Source organism: Lathyrus oleraceus, chromosome 1 (genome assembly GCF_024323335.1).
Source record: "Lathyrus oleraceus cultivar Zhongwan6 chromosome 1, CAAS_Psat_ZW6_1.0, whole genome shotgun sequence".
Classification (NCBI taxonomy): Eukaryota; Viridiplantae; Streptophyta; class Magnoliopsida; order Fabales; family Fabaceae; genus Lathyrus; species Lathyrus oleraceus.
Genome location: NC_066579.1, coordinates 39,406,060 through 39,419,840, shown reverse-complemented (window position 1 = coordinate 39,419,840; position 13,781 = coordinate 39,406,060).

The following is a 13,781-nucleotide window of genomic DNA, read 5'->3' as shown; positions in this document are numbered from 1 at the left end:
CTGTTTGTTTTGTTTGAAGTTGCATGCTAACATCTGCTTGACTGTTTCAGGTGCTTTAGTTGCTTAGTTCCCTGTGAACTTTTTGCTTTGCTTTGCTTGTATAAGCAATTTGCATTGAGGTATGTCTCTTCTACTTCATGTAGTCTGGAAGACCTGGCCTGTTACCTGGCCAGGCAACTGTCTGAAGTCCTCCTTAAGAGGCAATGTTTGTGGATGTTTACTTTTGTCCTTGTATAGAGTCAAAGTCCTCCTAAGTGAAGAGGCAATTGGTGGAAGGTAGGGATATGCAATCTATCCCCCACTATTCAGTGTGTCATCTGCTTTGCTCACACCACTGTGTTGATGCATTACAGATACAAACCCAAGATCTTGTGCAACTGCACAGTTGAGTCAGTTTTAAATGTGTAGAAGGGTTCCCACTTTCTGAACCCACACATTCTTGTCTTGAGCTCTCCCAGGCCAGGGATAAGAGCTGTGAGGTCTCATCCTCACTTCATCCTTTCATCTGCTTCACCTTAGCCCCTCAATGGCAAGGTTAAGAGCACATTCACCCAGTTCCAGAGGTTTGTTTGTCGAGGTTGATATGACCCCTTGACTAAAACCTAACCCTTGTTTGAGCCACTTGTTTGTGTATAGCGTGTGCTATCTGTGCTTGTAGGATTGTTTGACTTGCTTCCTGTGCAAGATAGGATTGTTTGACTTGCTTCCTGTGCAAGTTAGGATTAGTTTAGACTTGCTTCCTGTGCAAGTTAGGTTTTACTTGGCTTGCTTCCTGTGCAAGTTAAGTGTGTGTGTGGCTTGCTTCCTGTGCAAGTCATGACTAGGATAGGCTGGCTCCCTGTGCCAGTTAGCTAGAAACCTTAACTTAGGGATGATTTTGCATGATAACATCTAGGCTCGAGTCGTAGTCTCCCTAGTTGTGTCTCCCTCTGTTATCTGGTTAGGCTAGTCCTTTATCCCTCTGTAGGGGAACTACATCGCCCTGATCTTCATACCAGATGAAGTATGTAGGCAGGAGATTGAGCTGATCTCCCCGGGCGCCCTTTTTTCTTTTTTGTGTGTGTTGTTTGACAGTTGCTAGGCTCGAGTGCCTGACTCCTTAGCAATTTGTTGTCTGTCTGTTTGAGTGTGTGCTTGACAGTTATAGGCTCGAGTCCCCGACTCCCTATTAACTTGTTGTGTTGTTGTGTGCTTGGAAGCCGATGTAAGTCCATCGAGTGGCATTTGGGTTCCAGTGTGCGTGTGTTTTGGTTCGGATGCTGATGTAAGTCCAGTGATTGGCAGTCGGGCTCCACGTTTGCCTTTGCCTGTGTTTGTTTGTGCGCGTGTCAGCCGAGCTACGAATGCTCTGATTCTTCTCTCGTCCGAGAAGATACGTATGCATAGGATGCGACATCCTAGCGAGCATGTGTCGTCTCCCCAGTCCGAACTACTTCGACTCTGATGTCTATGCCTGATAGACTAAGTAGGCCCAGGATGCAGTATCCTGCCGAGTCAAGTTTCAGTCAGTTTCTTGTGTCTCTTTTCAGCCAGTGTGTGTGTGTGAGCAGTGTTTTAGCAACCATTTTCCTTTCTAGTGTGCGTGGATCCCGTAGAGTACTACGGATGCGTAGGGGTGCTAATACCTTCCCTTCGCATAACCGACTCCCGAACCCATCCTCTTTGGTCGCGAGACCATGTTCTTTCCCAGGTTTACTCTGAGCGTTTCCTTTCCCTCTTTTGGGATAAATAACGCACGGTGGCGGCTCTGTTGTTCTTTCTTTTCCCGCCGGTTTTTCGCGTGATGCGACAGAGTTCACCTCTAGACCAGATGTTTCGAATCACAACTTGAACATGATTCGAATCATAACCTCATTTGATTTGGATTAAGTGCAAATCACGAACTTTAAAAAATTCCCCTTTTGGGCATGTATAGATTGTTTCGAATCATAAATCCGTCTTAATTCGAATCACGAATCTAAAAAACCAATTTTCCATCTCTTATTTAAATAGTTGTTTCGTTTGGTGAAACTAACAAGTGTGTGAAACCTATGATGGAATCCATAGAGACAAAAATGTGAATTTGTCTTCTCTTCTTAATGTGTTCATCCTTACACCATGTTTATATTTTCTTCTCCAAAAACCAACTTCTTGGTATTGAATCTGTAACACCCCGATGAAAATATGATAATTATTTAAATTAAGTTAATAGTATATTTATTAATTTAATTAAATAATTGGATTATTATTGGAATATTATTTGGAAATTATTATTATTGGAATTGGAATATATATATATATATATAAAGAGTTCCATTTGGTAAAGAGAGTTTTCACGTGAAAGCAGAGAAGCGACCAAAAGTGGAGAAAGGGCAAAGAGGAAGAGCAGGAGAAGAAGGTTGAAGAAGGAAGGGCTTGAAGCTAAAGGATTGCTGGATTAACTCAGGTAAGGGGGGTTTATCGTCGTTTAATGGGTATTATGGGTTAACATGTAATGGGTAGTAATAAGCCGTTGAATTGACCCTAATTGGGATGATGAGTGCTGAAAAATTGTGTTGGATAAGTTGTGTTAAAGCTGTAATTGAATCTGTAATTGTGTGAGTCGTGATTCTCCGAACGTATAGCTTTTTACGGAATTGGAATCGGAGGTCCGGAAGTCCTCCAACGGCGGAAAATGCGGAGAATTCTGCATTCTGCTTCGTGTTAGCGCAGGAACAGCTTTCTGTCTTGTGTTAACCGGTTAACCCAGGGTGTTAACCGGTTAACACTGTTATGAATTGTGAAATATTGCTGTTTGTCTTGCGTTAACCGGTTAACCCAGGGCGTTAACCGGTTAACACTGTTGTGAATTGCCAGGAAGCGTGTTCTGTGTTGCGTTAACCGGTTAACCCAGGGCGTTAACCGGTTAACACTGTTGGAAAAGGGAAAAAAAATTGTTATTCAAATATTGTGTATATATTTGATGATTGGCCTATGTTGGTGTAGGGTATAGTAGGGATCATTTCCCGTTGTTTTGAGCAGTGTAGGTATTAGTAGAGTGTGCTAATACTGTGATTGATTATGTGGCATGACATTGATATGCTTCTGTGATAAATATGCTGATGATGTATGTTGGTATGCATAATGCTGAAAATATATCTATTATATGTGCAATTGTGAATGGACTGTTTATGGCTTAGAGTGTGAGCATATGTCCATTGTGGATTGTTGTTGATGTTGCATTGCTAGGTGATTTAGCGTGCATAGTATGGCCTTTATGGTGGTAGCTAATTCCCATGGTGAGGAATTAGTGATGAGTTATCGTGGATTGTTGTTGATGTTTGCATGCTAGGTGATTTAGCGTGCATAGCATAGCCCTTGGGGTGGTAGCTAATTCCCATGGTGAGGAATTAGTGATGTGAGTCACTAGGTCTCAAATGAGTGGGACTAGTGAGCTTGGTAGCCGTATCTGGATTTGATCGGTGAGGTTGAACTATATGTTCACGAATAGTCGGTACCGCATGCATGGAGTCTCATTGCATAATGTATGTATGGCGTATAATATGAATGGATGTATTCCAATATTATACGTGTGTTTTGTATTTGTGTTGAATATGATTGTGATTATGAGTTGGTGTTGCCGTTACTGAATGTGTGATCTGATTAGGGTGATGAAATGTGTTAATTTACTTAGCATTACATGATATTTTATAATGCTTATTATATCGATTGAGGAACTCACCCTTACAACTATGTTTCAGGTAACGAGCAGTGATTGAGTAGAAGCTAGTGCTTGGAGTCTAGTGTAGTTCCTTAGTGGGTCATGCTCTGGTAGATGTAACATCGGGACGGGATGTTTTACTTTGTTTTTAATTGTGGATGTTGAACAATTTTACATGTAATGTGATTACATGGTTTGCATGATTGATTAGATCTCTATCCGCTGCGAATTGTGCAATGTTTTATTTTTGATTAATAAATGAGCATGACAAACTATTATGGTGAATGGTGTGAAGTGTCAAGTGTGACACCCTTAAATTGCATATCTACTCTGATTTATATTTGTTGAATTAATTGATTATTGGGGTATTTTAGAAGGGTGTTACATTAGTGGTATCAGAGCATAGTCGGTCGAGTCGAGTCGTAATTATTCTGTTTCCCTGTACGTGATAGGTGTTGTGTAACCCTATCAGTACTTATTGTTTTAGCTTGATTGGGTTTTCAGAATAGAGATGGCTGGAAGAGGTAGAGATGATGCTGCGATTGCTGAGGCTCTGGGTATGCTAGCTGGAGTACTTGGAGGGAATCCGAATGTGGTGGGACTGGGAGCTGCTCGTCAACTGAGTGAGTTCCAGAAGAACAATCCTCCAATGTTCAAGGGAGCATACGATCCAGATGGTGCTCAGAAGTGGTTGAAGGAGATCGAGAGGATCTTCCGAGTGACTGAGTGTGCCGATAACCAGAAGGTCAGGTTCGGTACGCATATGCTGTCAGAGGAAGCAGATGATTGGTGGGTTGCTGCCCGCACTAAGTTGGAAGCTGCTGGGAGTGCTGAGATCACTTGGGCGGTGTTCAGAGAGAGATTCCTGAGGAAGTACTTTCCAGAGGATGTCAGAGGAAAGAAAGAGATAGAGTTCTTAGAATTGAAGCAGGGCAACCGGTCTGTTACTGAGTATGCTGCTAAGTTCACAGAGCTGTCGAAGTATTACACTCCCTATGATGAGGCTACTGGGGAATTTTCAAAATGTGTGGAGTTTGAGAACGGGTTGCGTCCCGAGATCAAGCAGGCTATTGGGTATCAGCGGATCAGAGTGTTTTCTGACTTGGTTGACTGTTGCAGGATTTTTGAACAAGATACCAAGGCCAGAGCAGAGGGCTATCAGCAGAGGGTTGATAGGAAAGGCAAGAATCAGAATGATCGTGGGAAACCGTATGCAGCTGGCAAAGGGTTCCAGAGACAGAGTGGGATGAAGAGACCTAGTGGGGGAGACTCCAGTGCCCCTGCTAAGTGTTACAGATGTGGTCAAGCTGGACATCGTTTCCATGAATGTACCAGTAATGAGAAGAAGTGTTTCAAGTGTGGAAAAGGTGGTCACTTGGCTGCAGAGTGCCGGTTGAAGACTATGACTTGTTTCAACTGTGGAGAGGTGGGTCATATCAGTCCACAGTGTCCTAAGCCGAAGAAAGAGAACCAGTCGGGAGGCAAGGTCTTTGCTTTATCGGGTTCTGAGACTTCTGCAGATGATCGTTTGATCCGAGGTACGTGTTATATTAATGGCTTTCCTCTTGTAGCTATTATTGACACAGGTGCGACTCATTCCTTTATATCTTTGGATTGTGCTGTGAAACTTAAATTAGAGATGTCTGAGATGCATGGAAGTATGGTGATTGATACTTCTGCGAAGGGTTCAGTGACTACTACTTCAGTTTGTTTAAATTGCCCTTTGAGTATTTTTGGTAGAGACTTTGGGATGGACCTCGTGTGTCTTCCACTAGTGTAGATTGATGTTATCCTGGGTATGAACTGGTTGGTGTTTAACCGAGTTTATATAAACTGTTTTGATAAGACTGTGATCTTTCCTGAGATTGAAGAAGGAAATAGTTTGTTTCTATCAGCAAGGCAAGTGAATGAGGCAGTAGCAGACAGGGCAGAGTTGTTTATGCTGTTAGCGACTTTGGAGGCTAAAGATAAACTAGTGATTGCGATCTAGCCGTGGTGTGTGATTTTCCTGATGTGTTTCCGGAAGAAGTGAATGAATTACCGCCAGAGCGTGAAGTTGAGTTCTCGATTGATTTGGTACCTGGTACTAGGCCGATATCGATGGCTCCGTACCGTATGTCTGCTGTTGAGTTAACTGAATTGAAGAGTCAGTTGGAAGATCTGTTGGATAAGAAATTTATTCGTCCGAGTGTGTCGCCGTGGGGCGCACCAGTGTTATTGGTTAAGAAGAAAGAAGGTACTATGAGGTTGTGTGTGGACTACAGGCAACTGAATAAAGTGACGATCAAGAATCGATATCCTTTGCCGAGGATTGATGATTTGATGGATCAGTTGGTTGGTGCGAGTGTGTTCAGCAAAATAGATTTGAGATCGGGATATCATCAGATACGTGTAAAAACTGAGGATATTCAGAAGACTGCTTTCAGAACAAGGTATGGACATTATGAGTATTCTGTAATGCCTTTTGGTGTGACTAATGCGCCTGGGGTATTTATGGAGTATATGAATAGGATTTTCCATCCGTACCTAGACAGGTTTGTTGTGGTGTTTATTGACGATATTTTGGTGTATTCGAAATCTGAAGAAGAGCATGCTGAACATTTGAGAGTGGTTTTAGGAGTTCTACGAGAAAAGAAGTTATTTGCTAAACTGTCAAAGTGTGAATTTTGGTTAGAAGAGGTTAGTTTTCTTGGTCATGTGGTTTCAAGAGGTGGTGTTGCTGTTGATCCTTCTAAGATAGAAGCGGTATCTAAGTGGGAAGCTCCGAAGTCAGTTTCTGAGATAAGGAGTTTTCTTGGACTTGCAGGTTATTATAGGAAATTCATTGAGGGATTTTCTAAGTTGGCATTACCGTTGACGATGTTGACTAGAAAAGGGCAAGCGTTTGTTTGGGACTCAAAGTGTGAAGAAGGTTTCCAAGAGTTAAATAGGAGGTTAACTACTGCTCCTATTCTGGTATTACCGAGTCCATCGGAACCATTTGAGGTTTGCTGTGATGCTTCATTGTTGGGTTTAGGTGGTGTTTTGATGCAGAATAAGCAGGTTGTAGCTTATGCTTCGAGACAACTGAAGATTCATGAGAGGAACTATCCGACACACGATTTAGAGTTGGCAGCTGTGGTATTTGTTCTGAAATTATGGAGGCATTACTTGTACGGGTCAAGATTTGAGGTTTTCAGTGACCATAAAAGTTTAAAGTATTTGTTTGATCAGAAAGAGCTGAATATGAGACAGAGGAGATGGTTAGAGTTTCTGAAGGATTATGACTTTGGTTTGAATTACCATCCGGGTAAAGCAAACATAGTGGCTGATGCATTGAGTCGGAAATCATTACATATGTCTATGTTAATGGTTAAGGAATTGGATTTAATTGAGCAGTTTAGAGACTTGAGTTTGGTGTGTGAGAGTACTCACAATAGTGTTAAATTGGGAATGTTGAAGTTAACGAGTGGTATTCTGGATGAGATTAGAGGGGGTCAGAAATCCGATGTGCTTTTGGTTGATAAGTTGACTCTAGTGAATCAAGGTCAAGGTGGTGAATTCAGAGTTGATGAGAATGGTGTTTTGAAATTTGGTAATCGGGTGTGTATTCCGGATGTTACCGAACTTAAGAAGAGTATTCTTGAGGAAGGACATCGTAGTGGCCTGAGTATTCATCCTGGGGCTACGAAGATGTATCATGATTTGAAAAAGTTATTTTGGTGGTCGGGAATGAAAAGAGAAATTGCGAGTTTTGTTTATTCTTGTTTGACTTGTCAGAAGTCAAAGATTGAGCATCAGAAGCCGTCTGGGCTAATGCAACCGTTGGCTATTCCAGAGTGGAAGTGGGATAGTATCAGTATGGATTTTGTTTCTGGTTTACCGAGGACAATTAAGAATTTTGAAGCTATTTGGGTGATTGTTTACAGATTGACAAAATCGGCTCATTTCATTCCGATCAGAATGGATTATCCGTTAGAGAGATTAGCTGAGTTGTATATTGAGAAAATTGTAAGTTTGCATGGTATTCCGTCGAGTATTGTTTCGGACAGAGATCCTATATTTACATCGAAGTTCTGGGAAGGTTTGCAGAGGGCTTTGGGAACTAAGCTGAGATTGAGTTCCGCATATCATCCGCAGACTGATGGTCAGACTGAGAGGACGATTCAGTCACTGGAGGATCTTTTGAGGGCTTGTGTTTTGGAAAAGGGAGGTGCTTGGGATTGTTATTTACCTTTGATTGAGTTTACCTACAACAATAGTTTTCATTCGAGCATTGGTATGGCACCGTTTGAAGCTTTGTATGGTAGGAGATGTCGGACACCTTTATGTTGGTATGAGTCCGGTGAGAGTGCTGTGGTTGGACCGGAAATTGTTCAACAAACTACGGAAAAGATTAAGATGATTCAGGAGAAGATGAGGATTGCTCAGAGTCGTCAAAAGAGTTATCACGACAAGAGGAGGAAGTCACTTGAGTTTCAAGAAGGAGATCATGTGTTTCTTCGTGTTACTCCGATAACTGGGGTTGGTCGAGCTTTGAAGTCGAAGAAGTTGACATCTCGATTTATTGGTCCTTATCAGATTTTGGAGAGGATAGGGGAGGTAGCCTATCGTATCGCTTTACCGCCGTCGCTTGCGAATTTGCATGAGGTTTTTCATGTGTCTCAGTTGAGGAGGTACATTCCTGATCCGTCGCATGTAGTCCAAATAGATGATGTACAGGTGAGAGATAATCTGACTGTTGAAACATCACCTATGAGGATCGAGGATCGAGAGTTGAAGCAGTTGCGGGGTAAAGAGATTGCTTTGGTAAAGGTAGCTTGGGGAGGACCAGCAGGTGGCAATGTGACTTGGGAACTTGAGAGTCAGATGAAGGAGTCTTATCCAGAGTTATTCGCTTGAGGTATGTTTTCGAGGACGAAAACTCTTTTAGTGGGGGAGAGTTGTAACACCCCGATGAAAATATGATAATTATTTAAATTAAGTTAATAGTATATTTATTAATTTAATTAAATAATTGGATTATTATTGGAATATTATTTGGAAATTATTATTATTGGAATTGGAATATATATATAAAGAGTTCCATTTGGTAAAGAGAGTTTTCACGTGAAAGCAGAGAAGCGACCAAAAGTGGAGAAAGGGCAAAGAGGAAGAGCAGGAGAAGAAGGTTGAAGAAGGAAGGGCTTGAAGCTAAAGGATTGCCGGATTAACTCAGGTAAGGGGGGTTTATCGTCGTTTAATGGGTATTATGGGTTAACATGTAATGGGTAGTAATAAGTCGTTGAATTGACCCTAATTGGGATGATGAGTGCTGAAAAATTGTGTTGGATAAGTTGTGTTAAAGCTGTAATTGAATCTGTAATTGTGTGAGTCGTGATTCTCCGAACGTATAGCTTTTTACGGAATTGGAATCGGAGGTCCGGAAGTCCTCCAACGGCGGAAAATACGGAGAATTCTGCATTCTGCTTCGTGTTAGCGCAGGAACAGCTTTCTGTCTTGTGTTAACCGGTTAACCCAGGGTGTTAACCGGTTAACACTATTATGAATTGTGAAATATTGCTGTTTGTCTTGCGTTAACCGGTTAACCCAGGGCGTTAACCGGTTAACACTGTTGTGAATTGCCAGGAAGCGTGTTCTGTGTTGCGTTAACCGGTTAACCCAGGGCGTTAACCGGTTAACACTGTTGGAAAAGGGAAAAAAATTGTTATTCAAATATTGTGTATATATTTGATGATTGGCCTATGTTGGTGTAGGGTATAGTAGGGATCATTTCCCGTTGTTTTGAGCAATGTAGGTATTAGTAGAGTGTGTTAATACTGTGATTGATTATGTGGCATGACATTGATATGCTTCTGTGATAAATATGCTGATGATGTATGTTGGTATGCATAATGCTGAAAATATATCTATTATATGTGCAATTGTGAATGGACTGTTTATGGCTTAGAGTGTGAGCATATGTCCATTGTGGATTGTTGTTGATGTTGCATTGCTAGGTGATTTAGCGTGCATAGTATGGCCTTTATGGTGGTAGCTAATTCCCATGGTGAGGAATTAGTGATGAGTTATCGTGGATTGTTGTTGATGTTTGCATGCTAGGTGATTTAGCGTGCATAACATAGCCCTTGGGGTGGTAGCTAATTCCCATGGTGAGGAATTAGTGATGTGAGTCACTAGGTCTCAAATGAGTGGGACTAGTGAGCTTGGTAGCCGTATCTGGATTTGATCGGTGAGGTTGAACTATATGTTCACGAATAGTCGGTACCGCATGCATGGAGTCTCATTGCATAATGTATGTATGGCGTATAATATGAATGGATGTATTCCAATATTATACGTGTGTTTTGTATTTGTGTTGAATATGATTGTGATTGTGAGTTGGTGTTGCCGTTACTGAATGTGTGATCTGATTAGGGTGATGAAATGTGTTAATTTACTTAGCATTACATGATATTTTATAATGCTTATTATATCGATTGAGGAACTCACCCTTACAACTATGTTTCAGGTAACGAGCAGTGATTGAGTAGAAGCTAGTGCTTGGAGTCTAGTGTAGTTCCTTAGTGGGTCATGCTCTGGTAGATGTAACATCGGGACGGGATGTTTTACTTTGTTTTTAATTGTGGATGTTGAACAGTTTTACATGTAATGTGATTACATGGTTTGCATGATTGATTAGATCTCTATCCGCTGCGAATTGTGCAATGTTTTATTTTTGATTAATAAATGAGCATGACAAACTATTATGGTGAATGGTGTGAAGTGTCAAGTGTGACACCCTTAAATTGCATATCTACTCTGATTTATATTTGTTGAATTAATTGATTATTGGGGTATTTTAGAAGGGTGTTACAAAATCCATGTCAATTCTTATATTTTTTGTTGCATCTTGTTCTTGTGCATTTTTTGTGTGTCTTTGTGTGAACTAGAGAGTGAGTTGATTAATCTTGTTGTGAGTGATCAAGCTCTTGATTTCAATCAAGAACCAATACCCATTCATCTAGAAACTTGATAAAACCTGTGTGTGTGTTCTTCATTCACCAAAACTGAATTACTTGACTAACACCTTATAATTTAAGTGGTTGGTTGAGATTATCTAGCACTGTTCATCTTCTTCATCCTTACTCTTTTTCCTTTGATTGTGGACCTTCCTCGAAAGATTGAGTGTTAAGGGAAACTAGTGGTACATTAGGGTATCTAATATTTTTGTGTGAAACTGGTTGTTGTGTAACATGTGCATATATCGTTTATTAAATACAGTTTAGTATTGATTTATTATTTATCAAGAAGAGAGTTTCCAATATACTCCAAGGAAGACTTTGGCGAGATCAAGTATCAACGGTCCGTAAGACAAAGTTGGAAGTCATCCTTCTTTGGTTGCATTGGAGAAAGATTGCTTGCAGACAAAGTTGGGAGTTATCTAATATACGCTCAGTTAATGGCAATCACTTAGATAAGAAATCAGTGGGATCAGAGTGATCGACCCACATGAATACTTGAAGCAGGTTATTATGGATAACGAGGTTATTGGATCATGATCTTGGGGGATCTTGTTTCTTAGTAGTTTAGTGTCTACATCAACAGAGGGAATTATCGTTTGATAGTTCTCTGTAGTCAAAATATTGTAATTATTTTATCAAAATAGTGGAAGACCGTGATTATGTTTCGATGACATCATCCATTAAAAAGTGTAGTAGGCAAAGCGAGGACGAATGCCAAAATTCTATATATATCTCTGTATCTTTTCCTTTATGTTATCTCTTTTATTTTGCAAGCATTCATTCATATTTGTTGTTGCATGATTGCATTGATTGTATATCATATAGACTAGTCCGTGCTTATAACGATTTAATTTATATGCTTAGGTTTGCGGTGTATCAATATTATGGAATCATCATGAAGACAATTATGCTTTCTTAAGAACATCTAAGTAATATGTTTTTAAATCGCTTCGTCTAAAGTGACTTTGATTGTCTTATAAGTAACTTGCATTATAAATAATTAATCTCATGGTAACCTCAAGTATCGTTTAATGTGGTTTGATTCATTTAGATGCTTCTTAGCTCTCATGTTTTTTTGTTTTTCATCCTCGCTTATTAAAATCTCTGATTTCGTTTATGGGACCTAAAACGATTTTCAAATTGTCTTAAGGAAATAAGGGTATATTCAACCCCCTCATAGACCTTTTTCTATCCATATTCGCACGCAACAACCTCATGGCAATGTTGGGCTCCAACCAAGTTAGCACATATGGTCACCACTACTCAATTAAAGTTATGGAATTTCATCTTTAAATAGAAAGTGGTATTGTGTCTAAAGTCGATATGAAAGATAATCCTAATATGCAGTTGTAAATTGTTTTGCATGGCACTACTAGGAACTATATGTCTGTCATCCTAGCATCATTTTCTTCTTCTAAGGTAATCAAAAGTTCTATAAATCCCCAAGAATGGGATAGAGTTCAGTTGAAACCTTGCAAGTTCCTTCCCATGTAATATGACAAAGCCTCTCTTTTCAAACTTATCTTGGTGAATAACTTTGTATACATGGTATCACATGATCTCCCTTTCGTTAATAAGAAAAATTGAAATGTCAAAATTGGACATGGAAGTCATTATCACAAATGTAAATATCTTTTTTGGGATACCTATAACCTTCTAATTATCTCTAAAGCCTAGAATGAGATGTTCATGAGTCTTGCATGGAGATAGTTCTCGATTCTGATCAATGGACATCAATTCTACGATTTTCCTTTTAATGGTTCCCTTTGGTAACATATTTGGTGGTGGAAACCATCATGTGATGGAATAAATAAAATGGTGACTTCCCTATATGAAGGCTACAAAGGATTATTTTCCTCTCTTATGATCTTCCTCTCTTATTGGACATTCCCTTGTTAATCCCTTTAACTTCTTCTATTGTCATTCTGGGAAAGGTAACGCCAAGCGAGGGAAAAAAATTTTACGTTGAGGTTTGCTCCATGAGTAGCTTTCCATATATAATATATATGCATTTTATTGTCCCATCTCTGGGTTTCTTCCTTGGTATATCTACCAAGTTTTCCTTTCTTGATGGGGTCTTCAATTGAATCATTCAGTGGATGCATTCATAAGTTTCATGTTCGTGACATTTATGAAACCAATAGTACTAGTATGTTGAAATCACTATGAGGTTTTGATGATGCCAACGAGCAAGTCAAAGTTAATCATAAGACAATAAGCTATAAAAAAGAGAAAAAAAATATTTTTGATCTATGTTCTTGCAGGTATAATGAATGCACCAATATATTGGCCTGCTTGGTTTTGACAATGATAAAAATGTGATGTAGAGTCATAATATAATATGATAATCAATTTGTGATGATTGGGGATCAAGATATCAAAGCATATCTCTAAAGGGAAACACCTAATGTCAAGCAATTTTTGGTGGAGCCGATGAAGATTAATGTCAAGTGGCGTTTGATGGAGTTAATAGATATCTCTGATAAAGCAGTCTCTCTAATAATGGCATCGTTCATGAAGCCTTATCAAGCATCATCAGACAAAAGAAGTCAAATACCAAATGAAGTGTTGAATCATAAATGCATCTAGCAAGGGATCTTGAATATTCATAGTTGTAAAAGAGAGGAAGTGTGAAAGCCCATCTTGTTCGTGTAGAGTGATATGTGTTTATAAATATATAACATTAACTCTTGAATTACTAAGGCAAATCACACACACTCTTTCAAATAATCGGAAAACCTATTTGATTTTATCAAAACTACCACAAAACCTTTTTGCGCCTAACTAATGAATTATGGACTTAATATAATCAAATAAATGGGTTTTTTACATGGCATAATCAATTAGTCTGTTTGAGTTAGTTGGTTATCCCTTTTGTAACCCTAATAACTTATTATTAGGTCTTCTAATCGATTAGTGACGATGCATAATCGATTATGTGATATGCATAATCAATCATGAGAATTAAAAATCCCATTAATTGTTTCCGTTTTGAGCCACGTTTTATTCTATAAACAAATGTTCATTTCTTGTTTCAAACACATTAGAAAACTTATTTTAAATACTTCTTCTCACTCCTCTATATATATTGATTTAAGAGTGACCTTTTACTTGTGAGG